Below are 14,502 nucleotides of genomic sequence, written 5' to 3'. Positions count from 1 at the left end.
GGTTCGGATTCGTGGTGGTTCCATCTGCTCCTGTCATCTGATTTTGTATCGTATGTGTAGGTGATAGCATTCAGAAAAAATTGAAAATTGTGACTGAGTTGTTACACATAATATGCGTGCCAAGTTATAGTGGTTAGCTCAACATTTTTTCTTGCAAATGCATGATAGCTCATATGTACTCTTACTTTGATATTTCCAGAAAGTATCGAATGCTACTGTATCACAGATTAAAGTTCTCATGACACAGTTTGTGGGGGTATAAACCCCTATACCCTCATGGGCCTATATGGGCCGCACCATTAGAGGTGGCTCGGCCCACAAGATGAAGACGTGCGGCGCACGACTGGTCGGCGTGCACCGCAAGGCTACAAGATTTTGTACCAAATAGGATACTTTGCTTGTAACTCTGTCCCTTCAGGATATATAAGGAGGGGCAGGGGTCCCCTAGAGGACATATCACATCATATTCTCTCAGCACAAATCAATACAACCAGACGCAGGACGTAGGTATTACGCCAACTCGGCGGCCGAACCTGGATAAAAAGCTTGTCCGTGTCTTGCGTCACCATCGAGTTCGTAGTTTGCGCACCGTCTACCGATAAACTACTACCGTGGGTATACCCCAAGGTAGACTGCCGACTAGCTTTCGTCGACACAGTTGCATCGAACAAACAAACTTAAAACTATAATATTAACGAGTAAACTAATGTTGGCTCCATATTGTTATTAGGTAATAGAGATATATATAGATTTAATAGCTTTTTTTTTCTCCCGTTGCAACGCACGGGCATTTTTACTAGTTACCACAAATAAACGAAAGTGCTACAGTGTTCCGAAAATTTTTTATCCAGAAACTAAACATGGCCTTAGACAGATGCATGAAGTAATAAATATAAATTTAAAAATAACTAATTGCACAGTTTACATGTATTTTGTAAGATAATTTTTTTAAACCTAATCAGTCAAAGATTAGATACAAATTAGTATAGTTATAAATATGATAAAGTATCTAAAAAAATCTTTTCTTTTAGCGAACTAAACAATGCCTAACTACGCGTAGTGACTGTATCCGCACTGTGAGAGTGGGTCGTCAAAACCAAGGAAAGCATCATCACGCACTTCACTCTCTTTCCACCCCTAGTGGCTACCATCATCAATTCTTTAGTTTCAGTCATCCCCTTCCTCCTGCGCCACACAAATCGTAGACACAAGCCTTCCCAACTCCTAGTCGCCGCCGTGTCCCAGTCAAGGAGAACAACACCGATCTTGCTGTCGATTCGGCTGACAAGGTCGTCCACCGAGCTCCCGAGCCCTGCCCTGGCCTTTGCTGCTGGAGGTTGGGACACGACCACCTTGTACTCGTCTTCTCCCAACTCCACCGTCGCATTCCAGGTCGTCTCTCTCGCCTTTCAGCTCTGCCGTTGCATCGCATCCTCCCCAGTTCCCCACCTGTCGAGGGTATCAACAAGGGGTACCCTCACCAATGCGTATAACGAGACCATCCGTACACACGCGCGGCCATCGACGGCCGCAGCCTCGAAGACGGAAATAGCGTCGAGCGAATCGGTCAGGGCTCGAGCGACAACTGCCGTCGAATACGGAAGCGGGCACGAGCGAACCGAGAGGCGTCGAGCGCAAGGACACTGTCCGTCGCCTGACGCGCGCACGAGAGCCAGGGCATTTAATGCACCTGACGCTTCCCCACCTAACACACGGGTCACGGGAGGCGTGATAGGGAACAGGCTTCTGTCCCATCGTTCTTTTTGCAGCCTTCCCACCGAACGACCCAGGGCGTGTCAGGACGCGGGAAACAAGGATGGAACGTCTAATCGGGACCCCCTCGAGACACCCAAGGTCAGCGCTCCAGATATCGACACCTCGTACGACGTCCGACCCTCGACTTCACCAGGCTCCTTCCTGGAGACGAGTCGGGCGTCGACTGACCACGCCGTAACCGCTCCGCCGGATTTGCCGCCGAGCCATATAAGCGTGCATCCGCCGAACCAATCCAAGACGGCGCGCAGAGCAGAATGCAGGGGCACGCGTGATCATCACCTGGCTATTAAGACGGGACGGCTCGAGGTCATGCCGGTACGGAAACCTCGAGTAGGTCAGCGCTCCATGCTGCTATTGACTCCAATTCCTACACCTATACATGTACCCTAGGTCCTTCCTTGGAACTATAAAAGGAGGGACTCAGGAATAGAACGGAGAGGACGACACAAGACCACGCTCATACGTAGTAGAGCTCCACACTTCATACCACGCTTGTATTCGCCCCTGTACAAGCACTTAGGTGCAAGATAATACAAACTCTCTCCCCCCGCTGGACGTAGGGCCTTCTCTTGCCCAAACCAGGATAAATCTCTGTGTCTTCTTGTATCACCATCCGGGAAAGGGAGCACGCATACAAATTTACTCGTTGGTGTGACCCCCCGGGGGAAAAACACCGACAGTTGGCGCGCCAGGTAGGGGTCCTGCGTGTTTTTCATCGATTTCCCACTCCTTTCCGGATGGCTACTCTTGCCTCGCCGTTTCCGCGCTCCACGGTGATTTGGTTTGGGAGTCTCAAGTTCATGTCTACGGGCTCCGGCTACGACATGATCTTGCTCTCAGTCAAAGGACCAGGAGGAGCCCGCGTTACGCCAGCACGGTTGAAGGCCCCGAGACGCCCTCACCACCACGCCTCCCCGCCTAAGAAGAGGCGCGGACAGCGCCACCGCGGCCCCTCTGCTTCAGCACGACCAACAACTCGTGCGAGGCAGGACGTAGGCCACAAGTCGGCAGCACCGTGTGACGGAGCAACAAGCGCGACGACTCAGCACCGCGCGACGACGGGAGGGGATGCGTCTCGCGCGCTCTCCCCCACCGCAGCTAGGCTACTTCCACACGGGTTGTTCTCTCCAAGAGCGGCACTGCCGTTCGGATTGGACAACGCCGCGGCGTCGCTCGCCAGGGCGATATGCCCAAACGCCCAGACGTACGTAGAAAGACCAATGGTCCTCCCACGTAGCTCTGAAGCGCGGCGGCCGGCGTCCGAGCTGCCGGACCTTTCCCGAGTACAAGGCCTCCGTCGTCTAGGCCCCGGACGATACTCGATCACCTCCCTCAGGCAACGATTGCTGGAGGAAGGACGTGGGTGTTTCTACGCCGCCGAACCGGACTCCGACTCCGAGACAGATAGCTATGACCCTACGAGGGAATGCTATCACATCGACGGGGCGGTAGAAACTACTGACGAGACACGGGATGCTGCTGCGGGTGGTCGAGCCCCCGCGGCGCGAGAAGACCCCAGGACGCCTGGGAACGACGGACAGGTCGACCCCCCTCCTCAGGAAGACAGAACCGCGCAGCTCGCGCAGCTGCGGAAGCTCAAGATGAAGCTCGACGAAGACCGCGAGCGCCTCGTCCTGCTCGAGCAAATCCTCGAGCAAGACCTGCCCTACCCGCCGGGCGGAAGTGTCCGCAGACGCGCTCGAGAGGTACATCGACAGATCGTCGGCGACGCAGAGCCAGAGCAACCTGTCAGCCGTTTCCCTCGAGCAGGCCAGAATGTAGTGGCAGCGACGATGCTGCTACGTAACATGCCAGAGCCGTCGAATTCCCAGGCCCGACGCATTCGAGATGAGGTACAGACATTGCTCCAGGTGGCGGCGGTTCAACAAGCCGAAAGTTCGGCGTCTCGACGACGAGGAGCTGCCACAGAGAAGCGCGACGAACAGCCTCTGAACGAAGAGGAGGTGTCAGTCCATCAACAACCTCCCCCTCGAGGTAGAAAGACCGCTCTCATCCTCCCCGTCGAGGCGACTCCCAACTCGTCATCGACCAGGTGATGAAGGCTTCGAGCTGCCACGACCCGAAAATGGAGGCGTACTGCAAAGAAGTACGTCGACTCGAGGACAAGTTCCATGGTCTCGAGCTCGCCCATGTTGCCCGACGCTACAACGAGGCAGCCGACGAGCTCGCCAAGATCGCATCGACTCGAGGCACGGTGCCACCTGATGCATTCTCAAGAGATCTTCACGAGCCATCCGTCGACTTGGGCTCGGGGGCTGGCGTCGATGCCGCACCCGCCCAGCCAACCGACACCGTCGATGCGTTGCTGAGAGCAGCAGAGGTGATGGAGGTAGAGCAGCGACCCGGTCGACCGTTCGACTGGCATACACCGTACCTCGACTGCCTAATCCGCTGCGAGCTGCCAGAAGATCGATCTGAGGCCCGCCGTATCGCTCGACGGGCCAAGTCATATGTGATTTATGGCGAAGGCGATGAGCTATACCGACGAAGCCCGACGGGGGTCTTGCAGCGTTGCATCACCGTAGAAGAAGGCCGAAAACTCCTCGAGGACATACACTCGGGGGCTTGCGGCCACCATGCTGCCCCACGGACCCTCGTAGGAAACGCTTTTCGACAAGGTTTCTACTGGCCGACGGCCGTGGCAGATGCCATCGAGCTCGTACATTCATGTCATGGATGCCAGTTCTACGCCAAACAGACGCATCTGCCTGCCCACGCTCTTTAGATGATCCCCATTACCTGGCCTTTTGCGGTGTGGGGGCTCGATTTAGTAGGACCCCTGCAAAAGGCGAAAGGAGGGTACACCCACTTGCTGGTGGCCATCGACAAATTCTCCAAATGGATCGAGGCTCGACCCATCACCAACATCCGCTCCGAGCAAGCCGTCCTTTTCTTCACCGACATCATACACCGATTCGGAATCCCTAACGTGATCATCACCGACAACGGCACCCAGTTCACCGGCAAAAAGTTCTTGGACTTCTGCGATCAGCATCACATCCGTGTGAACTGGTCCGTGGTGGCTCACCCTCGAACTAACGGCCAGGTCGAGCACGCCAACGGCATGATCTTGCAGGGGCTCAAACCAAGAATCTACAATCGCCTAAAGAAATTCGGCAAGAAGTGGGTCGAGGAGCTTTCCTCGGTCTTATGGAGCTTGAGGACGACGCCAAGCCGGGCCACCAAATACACCCCGTTCTTCATGGTCTACGGTTCTGAGGCCGTGCTCCCAACGGACCTCGAGTATGGGTCACCTCGACTCAAGGCCTACAACGAGCAATCGAACAAAGAGACTCAAGAAAACGCGGTCGACCAACTTGAGGAGGCTAGAGACATGGCCCTCCTCAACTCTGCCAGATATCAGCAAAGGCTTCGACGCTACCACGACAAGCATGTGCGCAAGAGGGACCTCAACGTGGGCGACCTAGTCCTACGACGCCGGCAAAGCAATCAGGGACGCCACAAGCTGACTCCGCCTTGGGAAGGTCCGTACGTGGTAGCCGAGGTCCTGAAGCCGGGAACGTACAAGCTGGCGGACGAAAAGGGGGCAATTCTCACCAACGCATGGAACATCGAACAGCTACATCGATTTTACCCCTAGAAGTTCAAAACTTATGTTCTTACGTATATTTTGTACCAAGACCCTGTAAACGAATATATGAATAGATGAGGTCCTTCCCTCGAACATCCAACTTCTTTTTGTACTTAGGCTTTACAAGTCATGATCTCGACGATAGAAGGGGGTGCCGACTATGACCCATCATAGTCAACACCCCCCTCGGGGGCTACCAGGGGGACGACCCCCCCCCCAAACGTCGAAAAAAGCCAAGAAATTTTCTTTTCTTACTTAGTAAACCTTGCACGATTCGAGTAGCCAAAGCACCTCGAGCCCCTCAAAGGCCGAGGGACAACGAGCCTGAGAACTCCTACGCCCCCGGGCTACGGAAACTCTACTCACTTCCTTACCCTTGAGGTGATCAAGGTTGTTTTTGACGAAAGATCGAACAAGGAATACAAACGTAGGAATAAGGAAGAATAAAAGAACCTCGAGCGGAAAGACAAACAAAATAAGCATTTAACAATTACGAAAGTGATACAACATCAGTTACCCACAGAATTAACAAAGTATCGTACAAGGGGCCTCAGGCGCCCCGAGCAGGCTCGCAGGCCTCAGTCCGCGTCACGATCCTCACCGCCCTCGCCTCCGCCCGAGCTAGCCTCAGGAGGGAGCACCTCAGGCTCGAAAAGCTTGGCCAACCTTTCCCCAGGAGCCTCCGCGTCGTCGATCAAGGCATGGAGCCTCTCCTCGTTCTCCGCGTCGGTCTTGGAGATGTCGGTGACGAAGCCATGGGACCCTCCATGTCGTAGGAGAAGCCCGAGCAGACAACCGCCATCGCCCGCTTCACCCCGATGTGGAGGGCGTCCCGCACCCGATCTCGCAGCGTCGCGCCTATGTAGCACAACTGGTCGACCAGGGCGTCGCCTCGAGCGTCCTCCCTCGACTCATCCATAGGCTCGACCTCCCAAGAGGTCGAGAGATCACTTATCGCCGTCCGCACTCGACGGTTCAAAGCAACCTCCGCCTCGAGCTGAGCCTTGGCGTTGCGAGCCTCGGCTTGGGCGGCCAGGAGTTCGTCCTTGAGCCCTGTAAAAGCCAATATAAAGAGACCTTAGGAAAAACTAAGCACACCTCGGAAAAAGAAATCTGATAGAGGAAACATACCGCGTACGGTCTCCTCGAGGGCCGTGTTCTCGCCGACCAGCCTGGTGTTGGCCCCCTCGATCTCTTTGTTGGAGCGTGCCAGCTCGGTGTTGGCAACGCGGAGATCCTCGATCGCCTTGCCAGCCTGAGCAATGGCCCCCTCTTCTCCAGCAATTCTCCCTTCAGACGCTCGACGTCGTTAGAGAGACTGCGGGATCGAGCTCGCTCCGCCTCGAGATCTTCGAGGGCCTTCTTCTTGGCTTCCTCCGCGGCGCCCCTGGCGACCTCGCCGTTCACATGCTCCACCTTCATCTTTCGGAAGGACTCTCGGAGAGAGTCCAGGTCGGATTTAAGGAGGCCCTTCTCCTTGTCCAGATCCGCGATAACGCTCTTGTAGGACAGGGCCTCCTCCCGGGCTCTGGACGCGGCCTCCTCGACCGTAAGAACCCGCTCCCGTAGCTGCATCGTCTCCTCCTCCGCCTTCTTCGAGGCCTCTCGGGCCTCAGCCAAGGCAGCCTCCCTCGCCTTCTTCTCCTCCTCGAGTGCTATGAGATCTTTGTAAGCTTTAAGGAGCTTTTCCTGCGACTCGAGGAGTTGATCCTTGAGGAGGGGGAGCTGCTCCCAACCGCCCCTCGTGACGTGTATGAAGCTGGACTTGATGCGGGAGGTCTCTTTCATATCCTACGAATCAAGGGTCGGATGGATTAGAATACAGAAACCAGAAAGCACCATGAGGATTGGAGTTCGAGAAACACTTACAAAATAAGCCGGGCCGAGCCCGTTGTTGATAACGTCCGAGAGGAGCCCCACCACATGCTTCATCCAAAGGCGGAGCTCCTCGACGTGTTCCCACTTCTCCGCCTCCTTCCGATCGTCGAGGAAGATGTCGGGCTCAGACGGGTCGTGGGAGGCCCGGATACGGATGCGGTCGGGGCACCAGTGCTCCATCTCCCGGTCAGCCCGCGCCTTAACGCCGCGGATGAGGCCCTCGACGGTCTCGAGGGAGCCCCCATGGCGCAGGAACAGGTCGACGAGGCATGGGAACCGTCCGTCGTCATCCACCGTCTTCCAGGTTCCATCCTTGGTCCCCGATGCCCCAATTTCATCCTCCTCGGAAGGAAAGCGGTCCTCCCACGCCCGACGTTCCCGGAGGAACCCTGGGGCGATCCCGTCCATGCCGAAAATTGTCCTCTTGATATCGGACTCGGGGTCGGGGGGCGTGCGCTTCAGGCAGGCGAGCGCCACCACTCCATCCGCTCGCCCCGGCTCTGCCCGGATCGCGGCAGGTGCCCCCGGGAGGAGCCACGCCGGGGTTGGGGGGCCGTACACCGGCAAGTCCTCCTCCTCGCCGAGCTCTTGCGGCTCCGGTGGCACTGGCTGGGCCGGACCTTGCGGCTCCGGTGGCACTGGCTGGGCCGGACCTTGGGGCACTGGCTGCTGCTGCTGCTGCGGTTGCTCCTGCGGTTGTTGCTGTTGCTGCTGCCGCTGTTGCTGTTGTTGCTGCTGCTGTTGTTGTTGCTGCTGTTGCTGTGCCTCATGCTCCTGTGGCTGCCGCGCCGCCTCGCGCTCCCGCTGTTCATCCCCCTCCCTCTTCTTTTTCTGCTCCTCGAGGGTGCGGAGGCCGGCGGGCCAGGGAGTTGATCCCTCGACATGAGGGGTCGACGTTTCCTCCTCCATGGGGCGGGCACCCCCAGACGCTCTGTCACCATCAGACGTGTCGCTGATGGTGATGGGTTCCCCCTCGACCCCCAATCTAGGGGGATCGGGGGCTCCCTCTGACGCTTGCGTCTGGGGCGCCTCATCACAAGTCGGCAGCGACGGAATAGGCGCGGGACGAGACGGAGCCCTCTCGACGCCGGCTGGAGGTTGGGAACTGGAGGAGCCTACGAAACAAAGGGTAAAAAGGTCAGACGTTATAATAACCGACACAAGAACATCGCAAGGCCCAGAAATAAACTACGAACCTGGTTCCTTGGAGGCGGCGCCCGTTTTGAGCCTCTTTGCCATGGATGGCTGGGCCTGCTCGAGGGTCCGCTTTAGCCTGAGAAAAGATCGGTATATGAGCAAACGCAGAGGAACAGGAAGACAAAAGCCACAGCATCGAGAAGGCTTACCCCACGGGGAGAACAGCTCGCCTCCCTCCGCCCCGACCGGTGGGCCTCGAGCCACCCCGCGTCAGGGCTCCAGGCCCCTCAAGGGCAGGTGCTGGCCTAGGTGCGTCAGTTCCAGCCTGACGGGCGCCGGGACTGGCGCTCCTGCGGCCGACCTCTCCTTTCTCGGAGGCTGCTGCGCGACCGCGGGTCAGTGGCCCCATCGCTTGGGGCCTGGCATGACCGCTCTCCCTGAGCGCCGGGGGAGGGCGCGGCACGACTTGGCTGACCTTGGGCGCGGGAGGGGTATCGGCGCGAGGACGGTAGGATCCGCCTGGGCCCCCCGTCGGAGCTTCCGCCCGAGGAGCGTCGACGTCGCCTTGAGATGGACCCCCGAGGATCCGGTCAAGACGAGACGCCATCCCCTCGGAGTCCTCACTGTCCTCGTCATCGTCGTCATCTTTCTCGCTGGGGGACTCTTCCTCAGGCTCTCCCCTCTGCCTGGACTTGGACCGGCGCGCCTCTAAGGCTTGCCGGTCGAGGTTTTTCTTCTTCTCCCCCTTCTTCTTAGAGTCCTTGACGGACTTCGACTTCTCGGCGGACCGGCGCCGCGCGTCGCGGTCGACTTCGTCCTCCCTCACCGGGGGCCTCGAGGATCGAACGTCGATCCGCCCCTACCACCGTAAAAAGTAGACTTAGAAAAAGGGGGTGGAAAAGGAACCCAGTGTCAAGGCTACCCGCGAGGAAGAAAACATACCAGATCGACCGAGCCTTCATCAGGCCTCATGGGGAAGCCGTTGACGTGCTGCGACTTGAAGTCGCCGGCGATGGCCGCCCTGACCCGGGCGGCGACTTCATCGTCCGCCAGAGCCACGTTGGACATCCGGCAAGCTTCGAGATCCCGGGACGAGACGCCCGGCCCCATTTCGTCCATCCTCAACGGCCGAGACATCAGGGGAAGGACCCTCCGACGATGGACGGCCGAAAGGACGAGAGCGGCGGACAGGCCCTCCAGGCGCAGCTTCTTCATGGCGTCGAGGAGGGGGTCGAGCCGCGACTGGTGCTCCTGGACGACGCCATACGTCCAGTTGTCTGGGCGCTCTGAGATCAGACGGCCCGTGTAGGCGGGGAAGAGACCGTCGTCGTTTCTCAGATAGAACCACTAGGAGTCCCACCCAGCATGGTTCGACGACAGCCCCACCGGGATGTACTCGCGCGGCCTTTCCGTCTTCTTCGTCTTCAACACCAGGTTGAGGCATCCGGCCCGCACGGGTTTCCTCACGCCGGTGGTTCCAGTGGGGGCGTTGAAAAGTTCGCCCCTGTAGAGGTGGAGCCATAGATCCCAATGGGGCATCATCCCCAGATAGCCCTCACACACCGCGACGAAGACCGCCGCGACGGTGATGGCGTTCGGAGAAAAATGCTGGAGCTCCACTCCATAGTGGAAGCAGAGGGCCCGCATAAAGCGACTCGGGGGAGCACCCAAGCCACGGCGGTGGAACTTGGCGAATGACACCACATAGCTCTCGGGTGGCTGGGGCTCCCTGTGACTCGCCGGCGGCGCGATCCACTCCGGCGAAGACTGCGAAGTGCGGCGGCGCAAGAGCCCTTCATTCTCGAGCTCTAGCAGACGGCGGTCCGTCATCAACGACGGACGCCAGTCGTCGGCGGCAACAAGCTTCACAGGCATCTTGGTTGGAAGGATGGTGGATTCACTACCGCTCGAGGGGGTGCACGCGCGCGTGGAGGAAGCAAGAGAGCAAAGGCAGCGAGAAGACGAAGGCGAGAGGACGGAAGGGGAAAGAAAGAATGGAGCAACGCCACGGCGTATTTATAGATAGCGGCCAACCAACGGATAGATCCGATAAATGAGGTAACTCCCCCCATAAATGCGCCGTCTAACGGTCCTTTCTCTCCTCACAGGCCGGACGCTCCGAATTCCCCGCCGATACAGTGTCGCAACGTCACTTACCTCAAAAGGTGCGCCCAACGGGCAGAAAGACGAACCGGCACGGCAGCTTCCTTACTTCGTAAGCCAAGATATGCGCCCACGATAGTCTCGAGAGGTCGATGGCTGGCCCGTCGAAAGGGTTCGACAGCCGATCTCGAGCACCAAGAGTCAGGGATCCCCAGCGAGTGGTCGAAAATCGAGGCCCGCCTCGAGGACTCGCTGGCGATGTCCAAGGTAGGGTCGAGACAGTCGAGAGGAATCCCCCCGAAGGGAGGCATCGAGCCGCTGGACTCTATCGAATGAGACCAGTATCCCCGACCACGTCGACCCTGCTTTATGAGGACGCCTCCGGGCTACAGCTGACCCCCTCGAAAGGGGCACAGGTTCTCACTTGGACTACCCGCTAGGAACTCAATCTGGGGTGGAAGACGCTCGCTCTATCGAGAGTACGTCGAAACCTCCACGCAAGGCAAAGCCGAACAAAACCTTCCACCACGGGTGTTGACAGCGTTTCTGCAAATTTGGCAAAATAACCCTCGAAGGAGTTAAATACTCCCTCGAGGGCTCGGGGGCTACCCCCCGCGGGGTCGCTCGCGCGCCCCCGTGGAAGCTCGACCGTAAAAACGAAAGTCTCCACTCGAGCGCCAGCGCTCGAATGAAGACTCGGAGGCTACTGTCGAGGGTATCAACAAGGGGTACCCTCACCAATGCGTATAACGAGACCATCCGTACACACGCGCGGCCATCGACGGCCGCAGCCTCGAAGACGGAAATAGCGTCGAGCGAATCGGTCAGGGCTCGAGCGACAACTGCCGTCGAATACGGAAGCGGGCTCGAGCGAACCGAGAGGCGTCGAGCGCAAGGACACTGTCCGCCGCCTGACGCGCGCACGAGAGCCAGGGCATTTAATGCACCTGACGCTTCCCCACCTAACACACGGGTCACGGGAGGCGTGATAGGGAACAGGCTTCTGTCCCATCGTTCTTTTTGCAGCCTTCCCACCGAACGACCCAGGGCGTGTCAGGACGCGGGAAACAAGGATGGAACGTCTAATCGGGACCCCCTCGAGACACCCAAGGTCAGCGCTCCAGATATCGACACCTCGTACGGCGTCCGACCCTCGACTTCACCAGGCTCCTTCCTGGAGACGAGTCGGGCGTCGACTGACCACGCCGTAACCGCTCCGCCGGATTTGCCGCCGAGCCATATAAGCGTGCATCCGCCGAACCAATCCAAGACGGCGCGCAGAGCAGAATGCAGGGGCACGCGTGATCATCACCTGGCTATTAAGACGGGACGGCTCGAGGTCATGCCGGTACGGAAACCTCGAGTAGGTCAGCGCTCCATGCTGCTATCGACTCCAATTCCTACACCTATACATGTACCCTAGGTCCTTCCTTTGAACTATAAAAGGAGGGACTCAGGAATAGAACGGAGAGGACGACACAAGACCACGCTCATACGTAGTAGAGCTCCACACTTCATACCACGCTTGTATTCGCCCCTGTACAAGCACTTAGGTGCAAGATAATACAAACTCTCTCCCCCCGCTGGACGTAGGGCCTTCTCTTACCCGAACCAGGATAAATCTCTGTGTCTTCTTGCATCACCATCCGGGAAAGGGAGCACGCATACAAATTTACTCGTTGGTGTGACCCCCGGGGGAAAAACACCGACACCACCCAACCCCGCCGTCCTCCCTGTCTCCGCCAAAGCAATGTTTTCAGTCCTTTATGCTGCTCCTAGTCTCATGTTTGGTCTTGGATATTTGCTGTGGCATGCCGATGTTGAGCTTGGTGCCACAACCGCACATACCATGGTGCATTTTCTTGTCATCTTTATCTTGGCATCTGAGAACCAGAACAGGAAATTAGCTACGGTGGGTAGCCTTCTCGGGTTGCTGTTGTTGGCTCATGTTTCTGGTGGTTTACATCTGGTCTTGGATAATAGCTTGGCCATGATGAGACGCGGCAGTGAAATCCAAATGGTTAGCAGTTACGATTACGAACCTTCTCATGGTAGGAGTAGGATGCTAGTTTCAATTGGCCACGAGACACAAGGTAATGCTAGCAAGGATATGAATGATGGCATAATCAACTCTGATCTCAGAATGACACCGGGGAGTGCTGATGGATCTGATTCTGGACACAATAACAATGTGCTGGCACATTGGATGTCAGATCATAACAGAGAATGGCCAAGCAAATATTATGTCACAGAGAAGCAAAGCAGAGCAGGCAAGCCTCATCTGTCAGCAGCACAAAAGGCAACCAAGACTGGCGTGGCTTCGTGGATTATTGTCATAGCTGCGCCTATCTTTGTTGTGGTTGTGGTCTGCTGTATTGCTGCTCTACTTTGGTACAAATGTGGAAACACAGCGCAACAAAATGTGCTGGTAGCTAAGCTTGAACTTTGGAGATCTACTTTACCTAGGCTGTTCGAATACAACGAGCTGGCGGCTGCAACCAACAGTTTCTCCGACGAGAACAAGCTTGGGCAAGGAGGGTTTGGCCCTGTGTACAGGGGCTTCTTGACGGACCCGGACCGCCATGTGGCTGTCAAGATGCTGTCTGCAGACTCTTCTTGGCAAGGGCAGAAGGAGTTTGAGGCAGAAGTCAAAGTCCTGACCCAGCTGAGGCACAGGAACATCGTGGAGCTCGTCGGCTGGTGTGACAGTAATGAAGGCCTCCTGCTCGTGTACGAACTGATGGCTCAAGGCAGCCTATTGACAAGCATCTTCACAATCCTGTTAGAGTTTTATCATGGCAACAGAGGTACCCACCCAAATTGGCATAACCAGTCTTCTATCTAACATCTCGTCCAGTAGTTCCATTCCATTAAATAACAATACTAGCAATCTAAGATAACTTCTTTCATCCGTTTCTAGTTTATCTAGGGTACCCAAATTAGCCTAATTAAGCAGTCTATATATCTAACATCTCGATCAGTAGTTTCATCAGTTACTACAATTCTATTTGTTTATTACATCTGTCCTCCTCTGACAAGTTCTTTCTTACCTTTCTAGGTACAAGATTATATTTGATTTGGGCTCTGCTCTGCTCTACCTCCACCGGTGCTGCGACAAATGCATCGTCCACGGCGACATCAAGCCTGAAAATGTGATGCTTGACGCCTCATACAACGCTAAGCTCGGTGCCTTCGGGAGAGCAAGGCTCATCGAGCACGGAGCGGAGCCCCGAGCCACGGAAATCGTTGCTGGGACCCGTGGGTACATCGACCCAGAGTTCGTCAACAACCACCTTCGTTGCCCTGAGGCAGACATCTACAGCTTCGGCGTTGCCCTGCTCGAGATTGCTTCTGGCAAGCGGCCGGCGTCGAGATCGAGACAGCCAGATGAGGCCTCTGCGCTGCTAGTCTGCAGGCTCCGTGACCTGTACGATCAGCGCATGGTTCTCGATGCAGCAGATGCCAAGATGAACGGCGAGTTCGACCAGCAGCAGATGGAGCGTGTGCTTGTTACGGGTCTCTGGTGTGCGCATCAGGACCCGAGCCGGTGACCGTCTATTGAACAAGCTATGGACGTTCTGCGTTCTGCAGATGCAATGTTGCCGGTGCTTCCAGCGACGCGCGATCGGCAGCGCGTTAGCATCTTGGAGGAACAGGCTTATGGCGATCTCACAGGTGATGGTGCTGCCGTGGATGCCGTCGTCCCTGCAAGTACCTGCTATCTTACTTCCAAGGATTCAGCGTATCTGCTTGCTGAGCAATGAGGGTTCTGTTGATCACAAGTTACTATTACTATACAGTAGTACCGTTTTAGATCCCAGTAAGTTTACCTTTTTCAAACCGCTAATCCTGTGGGTGTTATGTATGTATATGTATCCAGCTCCACCAGGCCCCATGGCATGCACGATCTGTGTTGTAGCAGAATCTTTTTATGCAAAAGAATGTTTCTGTCGTTAATGTTCTGTCTGTGCTAATGGGTTCCCAGGGTAGGAATA

At 56.5% G+C, this 14,502-nt stretch overlaps 1 pseudogene; it reads left to right on the top strand.

Annotated features, from left to right (window-relative positions):
• Positions 1–12,234: 12,234 nt before the first annotated feature.
• On the top strand, positions 12,235–14,271 carry LOC8155656 (annotated as a pseudogene).
• Positions 14,272–14,502: the final 231 nt, after the last annotated feature.

Source organism: Sorghum bicolor, unplaced genomic scaffold, assembly GCF_000003195.3.
Source record: "Sorghum bicolor cultivar BTx623 unplaced genomic scaffold, Sorghum_bicolor_NCBIv3 super_272, whole genome shotgun sequence".
In the NCBI taxonomy this organism is placed as follows: Eukaryota; Viridiplantae; Streptophyta; class Magnoliopsida; order Poales; family Poaceae; genus Sorghum; species Sorghum bicolor.
This window is presented reverse-complemented; position numbering and strand designations above follow the sequence as displayed.